At 40.4% G+C, this 13682-nt stretch overlaps 1 protein-coding gene across 1 annotated transcript in view; it reads left to right on the top strand.

The window, feature by feature from the left end:
* Positions 1 to 972: 972 nt before the first annotated feature.
* Positions 973 to 13682, top strand: part of pde4ba (phosphodiesterase 4B, cAMP-specific a) — a 300381-nt gene continuing 287671 nt past the window's right edge. Inside the window, exon 1 of the mRNA XM_038291610.1 lies at positions 973 to 1205. The gene's annotated coding sequence lies outside the window, so the exon portion shown is untranslated. The remainder of the gene's footprint in view (positions 1206 to 13682) is intronic.

Here is a 13682-nt window from a genome sequence, read left to right as displayed (position 1 = left end):
AAACCACACACAAATGTAAACAGTCCATTGTATGTGTATATGGACCCCTTGTAAACATTCTCCATGTTTGAAAAAATACTCACGCATAGTGTTTTTATTTTATTTTGATATAATGTATCATATCAAGTTATCCATCCATCCATTTTCTGTCACGCTTATCCTAAGCAGGGTCACAAGGGGTGTTGGTGCTTGTCTCCAGCTGTCTACGGGCAAGGGTGGGGTACACCCTGGACAGGTCACCAGTCCATAGCAGGGTAACACAAGGACAAACAACCATTCACTCACACCTAAGGAGAATTTAGAGAAGCCAATGAATCTAACTGTCATGTTTTAAGACTGTGGGAGGAAGCTGGAGTACCCAGAGAGAACCCACACATGCTCAGAGAGAACATGCAAACTCCAAGCAGAAAGACCCCCGGCCGGGAATCAAACCCGGGAATCAAATCAAATGAAACCTTCTCGCTGCAAGGCAGCAGTGCTAGCCACTGCTCTACCGAGCAGCCCCCATATCCAGTTATAGTTAATAATATTTAAAAAATATATATAAAAAGAACAAAAAAGGCATTTCTTAAAACAGGTTTTGCTACAACTTCGAGACCCAACTTTTGATTGATTGACATACTCTATCTATCTATCTATCTATCTATCTATCTATCTATCTATCTATCTATCTATCTATCTATCTATCTATCTATCTATCTATCTATCTATCTATCTATCTATCTATCTATCTATCATTTTTATTTATGTTATGTTATGTTTAGTTATGATTTTTTAATTGAAATATATACAAAAATAAAATAAAGCCAATTGTATTATAGGTATCGCCGATGTGAGAAGCTGTGATCACTTTTCTTTCTGGCTCTCAATTGGTCCTCAGTCCTGCCCTGCGAAGGCTGAGGAAGAGGAGGGAGGGCTGACTTTCAGATGAAATTCATTCGCGAAAGCATAAAGCACGATGCTCGGTCTATGGAGGCTGAACAGGCATGCAGCTGAGAAAAATATCTTTTCCTGGATATTTCGCCCCACTTCGCTTCCAGTTTAGCTTCAGTCACTTTGAAAAGTGGAAGAGCTGGAAACACTGGGAGGATTCAGGAGAGAAGCGGAGACAGAGATAGGACTTCCCGCAGAGAGAGAGAGGTCTGCTGCGGGGAGAACTCAGCTGATAACTGCTCTGTGTGGATGAGCTGCAAACAAAGCAAGAGGTAAAGATTCAAGACTTTTAGCTGTTAGAGAGAAAACCTGTCAGGAAAATTCATCATATAGAGCTGCAGTTCTTATTAAACATGCATCTAGGGCTTGTTGTTTTTATTTTAAATATGGGAAGTTCAGCTGTCATTGATAATAAGACTAATTGTAACACTTTGCACGACTCTTTTTTTTTTTATTTGGATATATATATATATATATATATATATTCTGGGTTTTTTTTCTGTTTGAGTTGATATTTTTAAACTTTCACTAAATTAACTTATAAACTTACTGGGATACCACTTTAATTAGCCATTCAATGAACAGTGATTACCTCCTTGGTTGCACCTGGTGGGGTGGGACATGTCAAGCAGTAAATGGAGAGTTTGCCCCTAAACTCAAATGTCTGTGTTTAAAAGTCTGTATTTATCAAAAGTGGACCAAGGAAGGCACAGTGGTGAAAAGGTTCCTGGGCAGCCAACCTATCACAGGTTGTATTTGTGGGAAATTAGAAACTGTCCAACATACGTTTTTAGAATGTAATAAATATACTCAGGAAAGAGAGATGTTGCGTAGAGAGTTAGGCAGGAATAAAAATAAACTAGATATAAGGAAATTGTTTCAAAGGTCATCTGGGGATGTAGTTTTTGGGAGTATTTTTAATTTTCTAAGAAAAACGGGTATTTTAGGGAGAATATAATAGTTTGTCTGATCCATACTCCATTCTGGAAGGTGGCGGTAATGCACCTATAAGTTGTTTTCCAACCACCATTTAAAAAATAGAAGAAGAAGAAGAACCTATCAGAGGCTGCAGGTGAACCAATAGAGAAGTTAGTGATGGTTCTGATTGAATGGTGGGAATGCACAACTGTTTTCTTAACAAGCAACACAGCTGCAGACAGTTGCCAGCTCCCATGTGGACTGTAGTCCCCCCAAACAGGGGCGGATTAAGGAAATTTGGGACCCTAGGCAAAGATGGGCAACACATAAAACAGACTCATTATACAGATAGAGAAATTTTAATATAATAGACATTATTTTTCTACATTTTGTCCCTCTCTTCTTGTCTCTTTTCTATGTTTTCTAATGTGCTCAGCTGACTTTTAATGCTGTCTCAAAAGGAATCAAAGATTTTCCAATCACTAACCCCGAAATCCCACATCCTCCATCACTGCCCCGCAGCGCTCCACATCTCTTATGATGCGGAGCGCATCTTTGGCTGCACTTAAGTGAAGCTAAAGATGCAGTTAAGTGTACATGGTCCTATAGCTAAACAAGTGACAGGCACTGACCGCAGACAAACATTATACGCATACGCTTCTTTATTAATAGAAATAACATCAAACAGAACTGGTTTATATGCAGACGGATGACCTTGTGGATTGGAACACCTCTTTTGATAGAGGGGAGGTTAGGGGCTATCATGGGTGAGCAATTCACAGCACCATGCAGTTTTCTGCTTTGTGTAAAAAAAAAAAAAAAAATAAATAAAAAAACTGAACAAAATCAATGAGTGTCTTAATGGCAGGTTTACCTACTCTCTAAATTTTTTTTCTCCTGTCCTCGCTCCCTCATATAACCTCTCTTACCTCTAACTCCTTACTCCATAGATGCCCTGATACCCGGTCCTCCCACTCCATTTTTATCTGACTAAAAGTCACTCTCTATAAACATACTGTGTGGCAAGGGTAGTTTGTATGACTTCAGATGAGATTCTGAATCAATCTATCTGTTGGCTACAGTTTATGTTTAAAAGTGGAAACACATTGATCTGTGTTGTTACTGAAGAAGAAACCGACTCACTCAGACTTAGAGCAAATCCACCCATCTGTGTACAGGTGCTGGTCATAAAATTAGAATATCATGAAAAAGTAGATTGATTTCAGTAATTCCATTTAAAAAGTGAAACTTGTATAATATATTCATACATTACATACAAACTCATATATTTCAGATGTTTATTTTGTTTAATTTTGATGATTACAAATGACAACAAATGAAAATCTCAAATTCATCATATCAGAAAATTAGAATATTGTGAAAAGGTTCAAAATTGATGGCCCCTGGTGCCACACTCTAATCAGCTAATTAACTCAAACCACCTGCAAAAGCCTTTAAATGGTCTTTCAGTCTAGTTCTATAGGCTACACAATCATGGGGAAGACTGCTGACTTGACAGTTGTCCAAAAGACGACCATCGACACCTTGCACAAGGAGGGCAAGACACAAAAGGTCATCGCTAAAGAGGCTGGCTGTTCACAGAGCTCAGTGTCCAAGCACATTAATAGAGAGGCGAAGGGAAGGAAAAGATGTGGTCGAAAAAAGTGTACAAGCAAGAGAGATAACCGCACCCTGGAGAGGATTGTGAAACAAAACCCATTCAAAAATGTGGGGGAGATTCACAAAGAGTGGACTGCAGCTGGAGTGAGTGCTTCAAGAACCACCACACACAGACGTATGAAAGACATGGGTTTCTGCTGTCGCATTCCTTGTGTCAAGCCACTCTTGAACCACAGACAGCGTCAGAAGCGTCTTGCCTGGGCTAAAGAGAAACAGGACTGGACTGCTGGTGAGTGGTCCAAAGTCATGTTCTCTGATGAAAGTAAATTTTGCATTTCCTTTGGAAATCAAGGTCCCAGAGTCTGGAGGAAAAGAAGAGAGGCACTTCATCCACGTTGCTTGAAGTCCAGTGTAAAGTTTCCACAGTCAGTGATGGTTTGGGGTGCCATGTCATCTGCTGGTGTTGGTCCATTGTGTTTTCTGAGGTCCAGGGTCAACGCAGCCACATACCAGGAAGTTTTAGAGCACTTCATGCTTCCTGCAGCTGACCAACTTTTTGGAGATGCAGATTTCATTTTCCAACAGGACTTGGCACCTGCACACAGTGCCAAAGCTACCAGTACCTGGTTGAAGGACCATGGTATCCCTGTTCTTAATTGGCCAGCAAACTCTCCTGACCTTAACCCCATAGAAAATCTATGGGGTATTGTGAAGAAGAAGATGCAATACACCAGACCCAACAATTCAGAAGAGCTAAAAGCCACTATTAGAGCAACCTGGGCTATCATAACACCTGAGCAGTGCCACAGACTGATCGACTCCATGCCACGCCGCATTGCTGCAGTAATACAGGCCAAAGGAGGCCCAACTAAATACTGAGTGCTGTACATGCTCATACTTTTCATGTTCATACTTTTCAGTTGGCCAACATTTCTATAAATCCTTTGTTTTTATTGGTCTTCAGTAATATTCTAATTTTCTGATATGATGAATTTGAGATTTTCATTTGTTGTCATTTGTAATCATCAAAATTAAACAAAATAAACATCTGAAATATATGAGTTTGTATGTAATGTATGAATATAATATACAAGTTTCACTTTTTAAATGGAATTACTGAAATCAATCTACTTTTTCATGATATTCTAATTTTATGACCAGCACCTGTATAGATGGACCTGCAGTTAAAGGAATTGTATTAATATCATTTTGCTGTTGAAACTAGTCACGATGAACAGGTATGGCCACTTCTAGATCTAGTCTTCTTCCCGATTGGTTGGTGTGGTACAGTGGTAGATCACAAGTTTATATGAACAAGAACTTGGAAGTACTGATGGAATTTGGTTGGTACCAATAAAGGTTCTGAATTACCTGTCCCTACATAAAGTGTTAACTTTTCTAAATCGGAGCATGTATTCTTAGCACTACGTTTGTCTCCTGCTTCCATTTTATAATTTTTTTTACCTGTTTCATGCTGGATCATCCTCTTTCTTTCACTATGCAACTTTGCCCTCCCAACTCGCACAGCTTAATTGCCTCTCCTAAGTATAAAATATATGTGTTATATGGCTTCTTTCCCACAGCAGGAACAATGCGACCCAAACTCGATCTAATCGCCCATACAGCATACGACTCATATCTGACTATTTCACGGCAGTCTACACTGCCCAATTTCAAGAAAGATCTTTTTACTCTCCCCAAAAAAACGGTATATTACGGAGCCCCTCTGATGACATGGTCAAAAAATTTTTTTTATTGTGGCCACGAAGTAGTATTTCGTGCGCACAAAATACTACTTCGTGGCCACGCAATAAGTTTAACGTGCGCACGAAATACTTATTAATAATATTAATATCATTCCTGGACAATGGTGGAGGAAACACCTGCCTTTGAATTTGAGTCCCACTGGTTTGTTGCATCTTTGTCACGTTGACAGGAAATTCCAAGTTAGCAAAAAGAAATAATTGATTCTGAAAAGGGAAAGTCCTCTTTGAAATAATTTGATTTGACAGCGCCACAGACCTGCAGTCATGCCATGATGTTGCCTCAGCAACCTATAGTTTCACTTTACAGTGGAGGGAAAAGTGCGTCTCGTTCTCATTCATATCCCCCAACCTTCAATTAAGATGCTCTCTGCAGCTGTGAGTGTGACATCATCGAAGTGAGCCTCGATAGTGTGTTATATTTCCATGCTTGAAATCAAAGCCAGTTTTTTAAAATATTGTATGTCATTTGTCACAGTTTCAACAAAGCATTGTTGAACACTTCTAGTAACATCCAATAGTATTTCAGTAAATGCTGCGCTGCTGTGTAGCGTCTTCATTCTCCCTCTGTGTGATTTGTTTCTTGAATCATTCAGACAGATGGGCAGTGAATACAGTGACAACAAGTCTGTAATGTGTTTTGTCACTAAGCAATTTGTAGATTCATTGACTAACAGAGGACTAATGGATGATGGTGCTGCTGACGTCCTTGTATACCTTTCTATATCGTATACGGCGCTGTTGCATCGGTGTTGCGCTTTGTTCTGTGCCCCATCATGTATTGTGAGCCGTGGGGAACAGAATGTGGTTGAACACCAGCAAGCGGACAGAAACTCCTCTTTCTTGATGATGCATTGAAGCGAGCTGGGTGGAATGACACCACAGTATCTGTGACTCATGTCAGGAACAATCATAGCTCTAGTTGCCAGGTCTTTTTATGGTAAATATACACACAGTGCTTTGTTTACTATCAAATAGAGTATAAATGTAAAGGCAATATATAAAATACATCAAGCCAAAAGGTTGGAATAATTTAATTTAAATGATTAGGCCTCCTACTGTAGATAATGGTAAATTAAGATATGATTAATTTCTTCATCATGTGGTGGAAAATGTTCCTATATGATTATTTTTATCCTGTCTTGTTTAAGATTATATGCATTATCCATATGTTAAGAGGAGGTGCATTCTGCCCTTTAGCCTCTTGTTAAATCTTTTCCTACTGATTGTGTTCAAGGAGTTGGAGTCAGAGAAGATTCAGAATGTAGTTCTGTGCCAAGGCCAGCTAAAGGCTGATTTATACTCAGAAACCAGTTTGTCTGCGTGCGTGTTGCAGTGAATGCAAATGTGCCTCCGTCCCACAGACACTCTGGCCTCTGATTGGTCAAATCTACAGCCGCTCTACTCTATGCATATTTACTGTTTGGTACCTTATCGGCTTGTTTTTGTTTGGATGACCGCCATTGTTGGAAAAAAAAACTCGTGAAGTTGAGGTGCATGAGAACACTGGGACCCTTTTTCCACCTGGATCCTCACTCTTTTTCGCCATCATGTCCCTCCGTTTTTGCACAAACTCGCCCCCACTTCCTCACCGCCTCAGCCGTATCTAGACTAGGGTTGTCACGATACTAAACTTTTCAACTCGATACGGGAAAATATTCGATACTCCATACCATTTTCAATACCACGAGGATAAAAACAAAGACTCCAAAACTCAACAGAAACATTTTCATTAAAAATAAAATACAATAAATAGATACAATAAACAGTAAGAACAATGTTTTGAGGTTGTATGCTGTGCACAATATTAAGCAAGCTTGATAAAAAACTTACAAAATTAAAATTAAGTGTTCCTTCCTTGGCTATGCTTTGCACACATAACAATGACACTAGCCAAACCGGTTAAGAAACAAAAATAACTCTCAGCAGCTGCACCTGTTACAAAAAAGTCTGAAACTGAAAAGTGCACAGAATTATTCAATCACACAGTGTTCAGAAAGTGCATTTTGCACTATTCTGCACTTTAGATGAATGACTGTTTAGGTGCCACTGGTGGTAGCACTGTATCAATACTTTTGAAAATGAGTTTTGTATCCGGATACAACGTTTCAGTATCAATACTTTTTTGAGTATCGATACTTTTGACAACCCTAATCTAGACCCACAGCTAGTTTGTGACTGTCCCTTTTGCGTTGTGGCATGGAATAACATAGCGTAGATTACAATTCAATATTGGGCATAAATCAAAAATATCTCCGACAAGCTCACTGTGACACAGTGCTGTGGGAGGATAACCAGGCCTTAAGGAGGAATGTTGATAACAGAGTGATTTAGTGAGAAACAGCTTGCTGTGTGATGTATAAAATTGTTTATACACCTTCATTCAATGTTTTTGTCTGTCTAAGCGCAGGAGCCTTCAAACACTTTATGCCTTTGAATAAATTTGCAAAGACAAATAATGATCTTTCAGTTTTACTGAGTTGTGTCTCTTCCTCTGATAAATGAAAATTCCACAGAAATCACCAAAAAAGATAATTTGAGAACAGCTCTTAGAGAAATAATATAAAATTCAATAGCTGAATATATCAACCAGTTAAAATCAAGTTCATACATTCTAATTTATCCTAGTTATCAATGGGATTAGGTTCAGTTTTATGTCTGAGTAAACCCAACAGTTATTAACTTGCAGCAGTCCTCCTGCATCAGCATGTACCAAGAGAGGGCAGTTGCTTACATTGTCATTCACGTTGCAGTAATGCCTTATACTGTACTGGGCATGCATGAAGAGATACCAGAAGGTAAAATCCCTTTTAACTGCAAGAAAGCAAGTTTGTGGCAAACGAAAATTGGGCTGTCAAACAGTCAAGGCATTGCATTACTTTTATTCAACAGAAGATGGACATTTCCTTATTCCTGCAGCATTCTTCCTTCATTGTTTAGAATACAAACACCGTTTTAATATTAACTACACAACGTTTTGCTTTTTTTCTCCAGGGCTGTGTAGTGTTAAAGTTTCCTGTCGTTTACCTCACTGCGATGTGAACAGAAATGGTGGAAAGATGTGCTCTCTTGAGCACCTGTCATACATCTCATAAACATACATGTAACTCTTTCCTGCTATACTGGGGTTTATCTTTCGGGTATAAAGTTAGCATGGCTGTTGTGGAGACGTCTGTCTGTAATTTTTGAAGCTTCTCACGTAGCGGTGCTGGCTGAACTGCGTTAAATTCACAAGAGAAATCAAAGAACACAATCTTCACAGAGCTGCCGGCTTTGCTCACATCAGAACGCGCTCACTGAAGCAGGAAGATGATTGTGTCTTATACCTCTAACTCAGCATGCTAAGCACGCTGAAATAGGGCTTGGAAGAGCTCTTGAAATATAGAAATCTTTAATATAATTCAAAAAGTAACAACTAATGTGTTGTTGTGAAAGTTTGACTAGGGACACCTAATCAGAAGACTTTAACTGTATCTCCTTATCACAGAAGCCTGTTGAAGTGGCAGAGAGGATTTGGTGTGTCTTAAAGTAAGGATCATGTTGATCAGGTTCTGACATCCTGACAGGTCAGAGATTTAAAGTTGCACGAGTAAAGGATCCTTCTTATTTTTCTTTTATTTAAACGGAAAAAAAGGGGAAAAAACAAATTAAATGGATTGTTCACTTATTACATTTGTTTTATCAAATTACAATAAACAAAACATACAGTTCCATAAAGCAACCTTTTTTGCACCACGGACCGCTATATGTCAGACAATATTTTCCCGGACTGGCCGCGCAGGGGGTGGGGTGGGGGTGGGGTACGATCAAGTAAAATGATACGACTGGCATAAAATCAAATACAAACAGCATAAAAATAAAACAAGCCGGTCCCATCTAAGCGTAATCGGAGAAAATGACAGGCGAAGTGTCCTCCTGATGTCCAGTCTGCTCCGTAGCTTTGTTTTGGTCGCTGTAACCGCAGAAAATCCCGCTTCACAAAGATAGGATGTTATAGATAGGATGAGTCTTAACTTGTGTCAAGAGGCACAGATGCACCGACTGATGTAATTGGGGGGGAATACTGCAATTTTTTATATTTTTCAAAATAAAACATCACTCAGACTCTGATCGTCGATAAATTATATATACTTTTTTCTGTGCGGCCCGGTACCAAATGACCCACGGACCGGTACCGGTCCGCGGCCCGGTGGTTGGGGACCGCTGCTATAAAGCATTGTAGGATATGATGCAAAATAAGTTAAGCCTACACTGTACGATTTATTTTTTTGCTCTTTTCGGGACGATTCTTCAGTCGTGCGTGAATTTTTCCGATCCGAACGAGTTTCAGCCTGATCGTGCGTTGTGTAGTACACATGGGGTAACAAGGGGCGCAAAGCCTTTCACTACCACCTCCCGATCAGGAATCGGGATCGTTTCAAACATGTTTGAAATTTGGTCGTCCATCGTGAGGCGTTCATGGACAAATTCTGCTGTAGAGCTAATTTACCAGAACCTCGAGCACTGCACATGTGTAAACAACGGCGTTCTTCTACATTCTGATTGAAGAGTCCGACCAGCGCCATCTGTCGGCGCTGAGTCTGACGTGTGGTTTTTGGACGTGCAGTGTGAGCAGGTAGATCGCATCAGGGCGCACAGTGTGAGAACATACATCGTGAGCTGTGAACTTTTAAACCCTGCTGTTTTGTCGTACATTTTGAGCTGTAGTTGCGTGCAACGATTGAAAATATTGCACAGTGTATGCCTGGCTTTAACAAAACTCATCTGCATCTCTGTTATACAAATATGTATGCCTGTTTTTTATCGTAGTTAACGCCTATTTTTTTTAAATTGTTGTCCTTTGCTGTTTGCTTTTTTGGCTGTCGTTATTGATACTGTAGTTGTGTGCTTTGGGATGGACAGCAAAGGGCTATTAGGAGTGTTAGGGAATTATTTCCATCCAACTGTACCATGTGACATTCACAACGCCGTTGCTGCCCAGGTAGATTCATAGCTCAAGATAACTATGTCTGCACCAGGGCTCAGCACAGACTGCACTTTTCTTGGTAGGCTGAGGGCCTTTACTGTTAGAAGGTCAGAAGGCGATGCTGCTCTTCTGCCTTGCCCTAATCATCACTTACAACATCTCAGTCTGGTTTGGTAATCTGTTTGACAAATTAAAGCTCAGCTCATGGAGCGGTGAGTTAAAGGGAGTCAAACAGCATCCCTCACTTTAAAGGTACACTATGCAACCGGTGTTGATTTTCCAGCGAGACTCCCCCCAGAGGGCGAAAGTAAAAGTGCACTGTCGTAAATATGCACAGCTGTTCTCCTGGTTTCTCCGTCAAGCCAGGCGCGGTTGTTTTGAGCTTAGCAGACAGGCGAACGCAACGAATGACTAATGCTGCGTTCACACCGCAGCTGGCGCGACAGAAGCAGCGAGTTTACATGCAAAGTGAATGGTTGACGCGCGTCAAGGCGCAGCAAAGGAGCAGCAGGCCCAGCGCGTCTGAGCAGCTGAAGCAGGGAGAGAGACACAGCGCTGATGATCACTCCTCTTAAACAGTTTATTGACGCCTAAATTAACTTAAAATGCAGAAATCTGCCGGCAGAATATGCAGTTTGGATTATTTAGATGAAAAACACCTACCAGCTGCCGCGGTGAACCGCGAGGACGTGACCTGGCCAGAGGCTGCTGATGAAGGGGTTCCTTCTGTCGGCGCACCGCTGGTATGTGGGGGTCTGAGCGGCTCCGACAGAAAAAATATTGAAGGCAGGATAATAATCTGAATGAACTGACGGCACTGATTACGTTTTCAGGTGTATTTTCTCATTTAAACACATATTAAAACTACTTTATTCCAAGTGATCACAGCAAATATAGCTGCAAGGCAGAGAAAGGATAGTGAAGCTCCGCCCAACGCGCGTCAGACACACTTTTGCACCGCACAGCCAGAGCGTCAGAACTAACTGGTTCAAGCAGCAAAAATGAAGCAGCTGACACGATTTTGCTGCTTTTGCTGCGTGAACGTAGCATAACTGCACAAGGATCGCCACTGTGCTAGCAACGAGAATGCTTTTAACTGGGGGGTGTAGCAGTTCTCGGCCGTAAAGCAAGACTGACTCTCACGAGACTTCTGAGCCTGTGGGTGCGGGTCGGTGCTCCTGCAATTGCAAGTGCAGTATTTCCCCCACAGACCACCAGGGCGGCCGAGAATACCTTTGTTCAACCTGAAATGACTCATTTAATCATCCAAAACGTTATGGAACACATTAATTAACTGAAAAATGTTGCATAGTGTGCCTTTAAACCCTCTAAAAAGAAACAAAATCAGGCAGACCCAAACAATTCCTATGGATCTCTCTCACATGATGAACACCAGCTTCTTCCTTCAGCTGGGATCCAGAGAGGTCCTGCATCCTGATTACATTTTTCCTGCTTTTCATCAAAGCCCTAAACAGCATTAAAATACAAAACAGTAATCGAAGAGGTGAAGGTTGTGATTCCAACTGTATGCTGATGAAGGTTCTCAGTCATCCAGGTCATAGTCATTCCGTAAAAATTCAAAAAATATCCACTGGACTTGGTTTCCAAGATTTGAGGACTTTTCGCCACCTCTCCAGGAAGCTTTCTCAATTCAAATGTCTGGATCCGCATTGAGTTTGAGTCTTATATAGACTTCCCTCACTGCGGATCCAGACATTTGAATTGAGAAAGCTTCCTGGAGAGGTGGCGAAAAGTCCTCAAATCTTGGAAACCAAGTCCAGTGGATATTTTTTGAATTTTTACGGAAGGATTCCAACTGTATTTTCATGGTGTTTTTCCTGTTTCATTGATCCTGTAACTTAAACTTTGTTAATGTGTTACATGTAGGAGAGAAGTGGATGTAAGTGTAGATTTTATTAGATATTTAAAGGAAAATAAAGTGAATTTTCCCCACTAGGTTTGCTATTAATGTTAGGTTTAAACACCAAACATTTTATGCAGTAACCTGTAAAAATAAAGACACAGAGAATTTTAGTATGATTTACTTGCAAGGAGAGTGATCAGAGACTGTTCAGTTACAATTCTCCAAACCACTCTGAAACAGCTCCGCTCTCACAAGCCTTTTTATTAAGGAACTCCCTAACTACAATGTTGGTTCCGACTGCTAAGGGAGGGGTGAAACCCAGTCGGAACCAGAAGTCTGCAAAACATTATACAGTATCATGAGATAAGAGCTTTCACTCCTTTCTCCGGTGTTAGTGAGTGCATTTCCCCGTGTTTTCTCCTTGCTGACCTTGAGCAGCCAGCTCTCAGCACTCCATCTGCACAGACTTAAAACATTAGTACAGAACAAACAAGTAAAATACTTCAACACTCTTTATGATATAAGTGAAATAAGGATAACAAAATGTGTGAGCATAATAATATGATCCCAGTGTGTAAGCATAATAATATGATTAAAGTAATATGATTAAAGTAGAATAACTTGTACAATTAATCCAACATTTCCCCCCTGTTTATTCACTTTAAGCTATTTATTTTATCATTCAGTAGTCACTTCTTTTCAGATTTTCAACTATGAAATCATGTTTTAGCTGTAAAGGGTACACTCAGAGGTACTTTAAACTGGTGGGTTACTGGTAATATCATTGGAATTAGGATAAAAGTCAGGAAAATGCAAAGAGATCTCATCTTCTGAGCTGTCTTCATCATCAGATGGGTATTTTTTAGTGGGCATGAGGGCATACATTTCTGCTTTCATGGGTTGTATTGCTGTGGTAATCAGTCTATTTAGCAGCGCTCTAATACATGGAATACAACAACATCCACATAAGGTCAAGATGGCGGCAAATACAGCTATAGACATTAAAATAGAAAGCACCAATTGTTTGTATTTACCAAAAATGTCTCCAAATCCATCCCACATTTTTGTGTCAACTCCAGGATGGTCTTTCATTTTGCTGTTAAGAGAGCGAAGGCCTTCAAGGGCCTTTGTGAGGCTGCCATCTGCAGCGGTGTTGTTGGGAATAAAGGTGCAACACTGATCTCCAAAAATAGAGCACACACCACCTTTTTCAGCTAACAACATGTCAACAGCAATACGGTTCTGGAAAGCCATCAGAGAGGTAGCTGACAATTGTTCATGGACGGCGGAGAAGCCTTGTTCTGTTTTATTTCCCAGCCTCTGGACGTTATAATGGATGTAGTTGATTCTGTCTACATTTTTATTTAGAGTACACCACCAGCATAAAAAAAGATTCAAATCCTGCAGAAACTTGATTGGCTAGTTTATACTCATCAGGAACACCTCTGGGTACACCAATGCTATCAATATAAGTAGGGTCATCTCCACTCCATGCATTTTCAGATGCCCTCCTCCTTCTAGTATGCTCTGTATGAGGTAAAATGCTGTTTGCAGTCGTTAACAATTCATCCGTTGTGAGTGATGTAACAGAAACAGGTAAAATCAAAGTGACAGCAGC

The sequence above is a fragment of the Cyprinodon tularosa genome, unplaced genomic scaffold (genome assembly GCF_016077235.1).
Source record: "Cyprinodon tularosa strain WSP-4 unplaced genomic scaffold, ASM1607723v1 ctg30, whole genome shotgun sequence".
Lineage (NCBI taxonomy): Eukaryota > Metazoa > Chordata > Actinopteri > Cyprinodontiformes > Cyprinodontidae > Cyprinodon > Cyprinodon tularosa.
The sequence above is the reverse complement of the archived record's forward strand: the minus strand, read 5'-3'. Positions and strand labels throughout refer to the sequence as shown.